The sequence below is a fragment of the Microtus ochrogaster genome, linkage group LG3, assembly GCF_000317375.1.
Source record: "Microtus ochrogaster isolate Prairie Vole_2 linkage group LG3, MicOch1.0, whole genome shotgun sequence".
Taxonomy (NCBI): domain Eukaryota; kingdom Metazoa; phylum Chordata; class Mammalia; order Rodentia; family Cricetidae; genus Microtus; species Microtus ochrogaster.
The window spans coordinates 24,414,644-24,423,847 of NC_022029.1; the positions used below are offsets into that span (position 1 = coordinate 24,414,644).

The 9,204-nt window shown below is 41.1% G+C and overlaps 1 pseudogene; it reads right to left on the reverse strand.

Annotated features, from left to right (window-relative positions):
• LOC101994310 overlaps nt 1–3,609 on the reverse strand; it is a 153,102-nt pseudogene extending 149,493 nt beyond the window's left edge.
• Nucleotides 3,610–9,204: the final 5,595 nt, after the last annotated feature.

A 9,204-nucleotide genomic window follows, 5' to 3' on the forward strand; every position in this document is an offset into this window, starting at 1 on the left:
CTGTGCACACACACACAGATGTCTGTGTAAACATCCACCTGTGCACACAGATGTCTTATACAGACACATACCTGTGCACACACACACAGACTCACACACATATATCACACTAAAACATCTCCGCAGACAAACACATGCCATTTCACAAAGTCCATCCTGTCTTCAAGCAGCTCTTGCCATGTGATTCCAATAGAACACATGACACCACTAGGCATCAGGAACACTGGACACTGGCTAATTTAATTGTTGTTTAATTAGTTCTTTCAGCCGGGCGGTGGTGGCGTATGCCTTTAATCCCAGCACTTGGGAGGCAGAGGCAGGCAGATCTCTGTGAGTTCAAGGCCAGCCTGGTCTACAAGAGCTAGTTCCAGGACAGAAACCAAAAGCTACGGAGAAACCCTGTCTCAGAAAAAAAAAAAAAAACTTAGTTCTTTCAAAGCCCTGCACAGATGCCTCTGTGATTAGAAACTTTTCTTTTGTACCTGTATGTTAACTCTTTTCTTTTCAGACAGGCTTCTGCTTGTTGTAGAAGTTGACTAGCACAGAGACCCACAACGAGACAAGGTGCAGAGAATAAGAGATGTGCTGTGCCCAACACTAACTGTGACATCTATTGCACACCCTCCTCCAGAGGCTCAGGGATCATCTTGGGAGAGAGGCAAGAAAGGACAATAAGAGCCAAAGGTGTGAACGACAAGATGGAAGCTTTCAGATGTGTTGCAAGGAGGAGCTGCTTGTTCAGCACAGCCACTCAGAACCGAAATAACCACACAGAAACTCTATTAATTAAATCACTTCTTGACCTAGCTCTAGCTTCTTATTGGCTAGCTCTTACATCTCAATTTAACCCATTTCTATGAATCTGTATATAACCACGAGGTCGTGGGCTACCAGCAAAGTTTCAGCATGTCTATCTCTGGTGGCAGATTTATGGCATCCCCTGACTCTGCCCTTCTTTCTCCCAGCATTCAGTCCAGTCCTCCCTGCCTACCTAAGTTCTGCCCTGTCAACAGACCAAGTTTCTTTATTCATTAATGGCAATCACAGCACACAGAGGGGGCTCTCCCATGGCTGTACATCACATATAGACTCTCCATAGGTCTAATAGTGACATCAAGACCAAGCTAGACCAAATCCCAGAACGGATAGGGGAAGTGGGTACAAAGTCCCACCTCTAACTGGCCAGCTCTTGGCAACTGACATCTGCTGGGAGACAGAAGGTCAGCTTTCTCTGCAGTTGTGGCCCATGACTAATCAGTCATGCTTCCACGGAAGGCCACATAAACCAAGAGTCTATGGGCAGCACAAAGCACCTTGCTGGGTGTTCAAGGAAAAAAGAATATAAAATTAGGTAGGAAGAGAAGGGAAGTGATGGATAAAAAGTTGGTAGAATGGGCTTGAAGACCATCAAAACACACTGAATGTAATTGTCAAAGAACTATAAAATGTCTATTTTTAGCCAAGTGCCAGCCATGTGGACCCCTGGGAGACAAACGGGTGAGGTGGGTGTTCATGGCACACAGAACAGTGCCTGGGATACAGCTGAACCAAATGCAGGTCTGTGAAGTAAGAAGCTTCAAATATCCCCAGTGAATGAAGCTCCTTATTCCAGGTGGCTAGGTACGGGGAAGAAACTGACATGGTGAGGTCAGTTTACACACCCTGCTACCCACATCTGCTGAGCCACAGGCCCTCAAACCTGGGCTCTCTTCTCTGAGTCCCCTCCTATCATTGCTACAGGAAATTACCAAAACCTTAACATCTTCACAGGACATCAGTGCGTCATCTCCAGATGCATTGATCTAAAATCTGCTGTTGTTTTCCTTGGCTAAGGTCGAGGTGATGGCAGGGGAATGCTCTTAGGTACTTTGGGGATGAACCCATTTCCTCTTGTTTACGGCGTGTGGAAGCTGCATAGTCCTTGGCTCGCTGCCCCCTTCCACATTCCCACATTCAGTAACAGCTGACTTCTTAACCTCCATGTTTCTCTCTGTCTTGGGCTTCATTTGCTCTTCTTTCTAAGGGTACTTGTGATGTGGGAGTCCCCTCTGTGTGCTGTGATTACCATTAATGAATAAAAAAACTGCTTTAGACCTATAGCAAGGCAGAACTTAGGCAGGGAAAGCTGGACTGAATGCTGGTAGAAGGAAGGACAGAGTAGGGAGATGCCATGGGGCCACCGGAGATAGATGTGCTGAAACTTTGCTGGCAAACCATGACCACAGGGTAATGCACAGATTACTTGAAATGGGTTAAATTAAGATGTAAGAGTTAGCCAATAAGAAGCTAGAGCTAATGGGCCAAGCGGTGATTTAATTGATATAGTATCTGTGTAGTTATTTGGGGGCTAATAGGGTGGGAACCAACAAGCGACCCTCCTCCTACATACTTGTGTTCACGCAGGTGTCGTTTGGATAACCCAGGTAAACGCTGTTTTATAATTGGCATTTATAGTGACATTAATTCTATTCTGTGTGTCCATCTCCCTAAGCCAGGGAGTTTTACAGGTTCTCAGGTTCTGAAGATCTGGACACAACTGGTATAGACAAGGGAGAAATCGTCCACCAACTGCAGCCAAGAACGCCATGACCTCCACTGACATCACCAAGGTCATGGGCCAGGATGGTGACCGTCTTGGAAGGATCTGCCTTTCTCTGGTCTGACTCAGAGTTCCTGAAAGATAAAGCAATAGAATATGACCTTCAAACCCCTCAGAGCTTTGAAAAAAATGGTGCATTTTCAAATTAGGAGATAAAAAAGAATTAAAAGTGGACACTGTGGAATGAATTAAAAAATGAAACCCCTTTGCTATTTTGTGTTATTTGCTTTTTTTTAAGAAATTTTGAAACAAAGACTATAATCATGAAGGACTCAAAAATGCACATGCAAACTAAATGTTGGGAACACTTCTGCTTGGCAACTTTTTTTTAACAAGCCAAGAATGTTAAAAGAAAAATAAAGTGGCAGATCACTTTGTGGACGTGGAATAAAGAGTCAGTAAAGTGTGCTCACGAACAGAAATGCGAACAAGAACGCGCTACCGTTTATCTTTTAAATAAAACCACATTTTCTACAGATCATTTGGATAATGCCTCTATTAAATACTCATCCCAGAATGTTAGAACGCCAGTGCTTTTGTTTGCACTTCATTTAATTCTGTATGGCTCATCTCGTGTATATATTTCTTCACCCCATTGTTAATGAATAACTCTGTCACACTTTTTAATATGTTAATATTTTTAGAGCAAATGAGAAACTATTTATTTTTCAAACAAAAGGTTTCTAAGGAAAGGGCGCTTGCTCTGGGGAGTCCTAACGCAGCAGCTCGCTCGTGTTTTCAGTGAGACTTACAGCAGCCAGCGGTCCATGCTGGCCCTCACCTCCACTCCTCCACTGCCTCACACTCAGGAGGCCAGCTTCCCACCTGAGTGAGTTCTCACTCTTCAGTAACTTTTCAGACCACTCCCCCGCCCAGGCCTTCCTCTGCAGTCTGGGTTGAGCGGCCAGTTTCTTCTCCATTCTGAAGAAATGTCCAGGAAGTTCAAGGTTCCAGTGGCTGACATCGTCCTCCTGGGAAGAGGGAAGGCGAACCCAAGCTGAGGTGGGCATCTGCGTAAAAGAAGCTCTGAGGAGACATCTTTCAAGCCAGCCTGCTGCATGGAAGCCTTCTGACCTGCAGAAGATGGTCTGACATCCTTAGGTGATCATGATGAATAGTTAGACTCAGCATCTCAAGGTATTACTACAGGGTACAGCAAGGCACACCTACCAGTAATTAGCCACAACAGTTAGAAGTGCCTGTTTCACCAGAGACACAGGTAAAGAATGGAGTGAGTGAGTGTGTGTGTGTGTGTGTGTGTGTGTGTGAGAGAGAGAGAGAGAGAGAGAGAGAGAGAGAGAGAGAACAGTAAGGAGACACAACAATGTGTGTTATAGTTATAATACTAAACCCTATATTTGTGTTATATATATGTGGCACTAACTTCTCTCTATATATATGCTATATAAATTATTCTAACTCCTATATATGTATGTATCTTTATGTGTAGATGTATATAGTACTAACTTCTATGTCTATGTTATGTATACAGTACTAATGTCTATATGTATATGTTTGTGTGCATGTAATAAATATAGTACTAACTCCTTTTATATGTTATATTTATAGTACTAACTCCTATGTATGTTTCACAAGTATATAGATAGCACTATATATGTATGTTATACAAATACTGCTAACATGTATATATGTGTATGTTATTATAAATGGTGCTAACTCCTATATGTATGTATTATGTATGTATTATGTATGTTATATATATAATGCTATATTCTATGTATATGTTATGTATACAGTACTAACTCCTATATATGTGTGTGTAATAAATATAGTACTAACTCCTATATATGTTATATTTATAGTCCTAACTTCTACATATGTGTTACATGTATATAGTACTATCTCCTATATATGTATGTTATGTATACATATATTTTATTAACACTTATATGTGTATGCTATATAAATGGTACTAACTCCCATATATGTATGTTTTATATATATAACTAACTCTTATGTATATGTTATGTATATAGTACTAACTCCTATGAATGTGTGTTATATAGTACTAAATCCTATATATGTCTTGCATATATAGTGCTATCTATTATATTTGTATGCTCTATGTATGATACTAACTCCCATATATTTATGTCAAACATACAGTACCAGATCCTATATATGTCATAGTTATAGTACTAACTCCTATGTATATTTATATATACATCACTAACTCCTATGTGTATATATGCTAAATGTACAGTATTAAATCATATATGTGATATATATACAGAACTAACCCCTATAAATGCTTGCTTTATAATATATAGAGTACCAACTATATGTATACATGTTATATAGCATTAACTCTTACATTGGCTATGTTAATATACACAGTACTAACTCTATGTATCTATGTTACATATGCAGTCCCAACTCCTTCCATAGGGGTACTCTCAAACACACAGCTCGGAAACCAAAGGCTTCTTTCCTTCACAGCAGCGAAAACCAAGCTGGTCTTGCACCCTCAAGTCCATCGTAAGATGAGACAGCTTTGTGTGGAAACACATGAGGTCAAATTCATTAACATGTTTTCAGTTTCATTACACAGCAGACATTTAATTCACTGCATCAAGCTGATGAAAGGGACATCAAAGATCTTTGTGAAAGACAGAATTATAGAAAATAAATTGGATCCAACTGATGTCCACTGCAACCCCAGAGAGCAGCACGGAATTATTTGACCATCTTTTCTGCTATTGATTACTGAGGAATCTGTCTAATCAGTAAAATAATAATAATAATAATAATAATAATAATACCCCTCAGTCACTCTGTCAAAGCAATTAGGACGTCAACAACAGGCAAAAGTGGAATCAGATGTCCTTTCTGAAGGCTATAAAGAATCTAAAGGATGTTAGATAATCATATTACTTACAAAGATGCTAAACCAAACAAGGTGAGGCCAGAGTGCTGTAGTCATAAGTGCATAACTTACCAGGGTTGTGCGTGACTTCCACTCTGGTAAGGGTTCACCGACTTTGGGATCTTTCACTCATAAAGAACTTTAGATGGACTGAAACTTACGCACATAGTTTAGTTCAATGTTGCAGTTAAAAAAAACTGATTTACTAAAGAGTGTTACACAGCTATCTAGACAATATCACAGCAGATGAAGGGATTTCATGGTCATAGAATTCTCAAGATGTTTGCTTTGACTCATGCTTAAGCATGGGCAGGTGAGAAGGATGTGGCCCCTTCTAAATGCATTCATAGTTTACGACGATTCCAGATAAATTACAGGCATGGTTTCCTGGGTAAAGGATCATATGTGCAACAATGGTATTTCTTAACCAGGCGTACTGCTCTGTACATCAACTCATAGGAGCTGGGGCAACCTGCGCAAGACACACAAGATCATAGGAGCTGGGGCAACCTGCGCAAGACACACAAGATCATAGGAGCTGGGGCAACCTGCATAATGCACAGAAGATCAAGCCAGTGAACATTCTGATATGAACAGGAGATGGTCCTGAGGGATGCCCCACTCTCCAAAGGCTCATGGCAGTTAGTTGATGGCTGCTGGGGGAGAGAATAACCCTCCTTCCTAGATGTGCCCAGACCCGTGTGTGTATAGCTAGCACTAATAGGACTCAGGGAACTATTATCAAAAGAAAAAACTTCAAACTATCTCTTCTGGTCTCTGTGAATACTTACTAATTACATCATTTTCTAGATTTTAAAATAGTACCTTCCCGGGAAACTGTGAGAAGCAACTGAAATGCCACCTTCTGTATGTGGAAGTAACGTTCCCCACGAAGGTTAGGGTAGGAAAGTGTGCGCGATGTTCCCAAACACAGAGTGTACAGATTCATCTCTGCTTGGGAAAAAAATGCAGTTTGCAGAGGAAGAGTCAAAACATGGACATGAGTCACTGATGGTTTGTTACATAACCTGTTGACAAACTTCTGTCTGTTTCAAAACCAAATGATATTTGATGCTTAGTAACTCTGGAAGGGGCATTACTGCTGCTTCAACTTTGTCCCTTAAATGCACACCCCATTGCCAGAATTTTCCCCCACAGAATCTGGCTACCATATAACATATGCAGTATGGAGGAATGAGATCCAAGTATATTTGTCTAACTCTGTAGCTGGAATCAAGAATCTAAAGTATCAAAATGGTCCCAGATGCTTGGGTCATTGTTGCGAGAGGTCCTTCCGCTCCTCCAGCCAATAGCCGCTGAGATACCAGCCCATTGGGGCGTGGTCTCTCTCCCTTTAAAAAAAGCGGCCACTTCCCTTCTCGCTCTCTCTTACTTCCTGCTCCGCTTCCGGCGACTAGACTCCCTTCCTGATTGCACAGAGGGCTGTTGTCTGGGACGGTGATCTGTAAGTTTTTTTTCCCCTTTAAATAAATAACCATTCTATTAATCACAATTCTAAAGTGGTGCGGGATTGTTTTTGACTTACGCCCTCGCCTTCAGGTCATCCTACAGAATCCGTATCTGAAGTGTGTATGCCAAGAAAGATTCCTTTCCTATCTCAATACTGCAGCCATGTGATCAACATCACACACATGTAGTTTTATAACTCACCATGGCTTTTTTTGAGTATGTACCCTCAAACATTTGTCCTCATCACCTGGCACACACCCAAAAAAGCACGAATTGTGTGAAGTAATGGACGTGTAACTTGACTCTGACTTTACAAACCATGCCTGTCCTAAAAGCTCAGATTGGGTTCCTTTAAAAAAAATGTATCTGTTCCTGATTTGGACCTTGAGAATTATGTCCAGTGCTCCAATGTGGGTCTCTGTCTCCTTTCATCGCCTGATGAAGGTTAATATTCAGGAGGATGCCTATATGTTTTTCTTTGGGTTCTCCTTATTTAACTTCTCTAGGATCACTAATTATAGGCTCAGTGTCCTTTGTTTATGGCTAGTGGGAACTCACCAAGGCCAGCTGGCCTGGGTCTGAAAAAGCCTGGGATAAAACCGGACTCTCTGAACATAGTGGACAATGAGGACTACTGAGAACTCAAGAACAATGGCAATGGGTTTCTGATCCTACTGCACGTACTGGCTTTGTAAGAGCCTAGGCAGTTTGGATGCTCAACTTACTAGACCTGGATGGAGGTGGGGGTTCCTTGGACTTCCCACAGGGCAGGGAACCCTGATTGCTCTTCGGACTGAGGAGGGAGGGGGACTTGGTTGGGGGAGGGGGAGGAAAATGGGAGGCGGTGGCGGGGAAGAGACAGAAATCTTTAATAAATAAATAAATAAAAAGAAAAAGAAAAAAATGTCTCTGTTTAAATGCTTTAATTATATTTATTTTTGCCTGGAAGCTGTATCACACCATTTGTTAATTGGTGATTGGTTAGCTACTGCTAACGTAGAATATCTTTCCATAGTGACACGTGTAATCCATGAGTCTCCTTTGGTAACCGCATGTTCAAATCCCTCTTATGTCTTCTGTTGACATCTATCGCCTCACCAAGCTTTGGAAATGTTCTATACATGATGGGAAAAGGTCCTTCACCAGAGATGTGTGGCTTACAAATGTCTTCTCAGAGCTCGCGACTCGATCTTCACTCTCTCAACAGTATCTTTTAGAGATAGTCAACTTTAAGCCTGACATTGTGCAACCATGATCCAAATAGACTTGAGAATGAATAGGAAAGGGGAAGCCACAGATTCAGATACGGAAAATGACCCTGTCCTACTTCACAGACAAGTCAGCGGTACCAGTGAGCAGACATACTTGGACAGACCAACAGCCAAAGAATTGTTTGTTTCTTTTCCATAGTGCTATCTTGAATGGCTGTGTGATTCACAGCTCCAATTAAATTATAGCTTCATTATTTTGAAACTTAATTCCGAGCACCCACTGTACTGCCACATAGCAACTGGATAGGAAATAAAAAACACTGAAATTATTATAACGTCTAATTGCCAATTATAGGCAAACAGGCTCCTTCAGGTTCAGGGAAAGAAGAACCTTAGAAGCAATCTATCCTGTAGATGCAGGATGGGACGGAAGTAGAATGCATTGGAAGTTTATAAAAATAAAAACATAAAAACATCTTCAGGAGTGGATGTAATAGAAGGTGATTTCACTGTTGGTTTTCATAGGCATCTATTCCCCATTCTAAAGCTAAAGTCTTTTTTTGGTAACAGCATATTTCTAGTGTCCCACCATTCTTGAAATACCCATTGAAAATTACAGAACTTTCCCTGCGTAGACACTGTCCCTTGAGACTAAAGCTATAATGTCCACAGAAACATTTCCAAGACATTTTAAAACATTTCTGTGTGTTATTTATGCCTAGGAACTTGGGAGGTTTTACACAAATACTTTTCCGGGGGGTCTAGAGCAAGGAATACGGATCATAATTTTAAGAATAACACTAATGAGCTATAAATATAAATTGGGGGAAGAAGGGAGAGGGAGGGAGAAATCTCACTCCTATTCAGAAAAGAAACTATTCCCAACTTATTCCTGTAGAAATATGGGGTTAAATTTCAAACTTCCCTGTGAATTTATAGGGGTAATAAGAGTGCCGTGTTTAGGCCACACACATTGTGGGGTTCAGAATGGATGAGGGTCAAAGACAGCCCTGGGGTTGCGATTTTTTTTTTTTTTT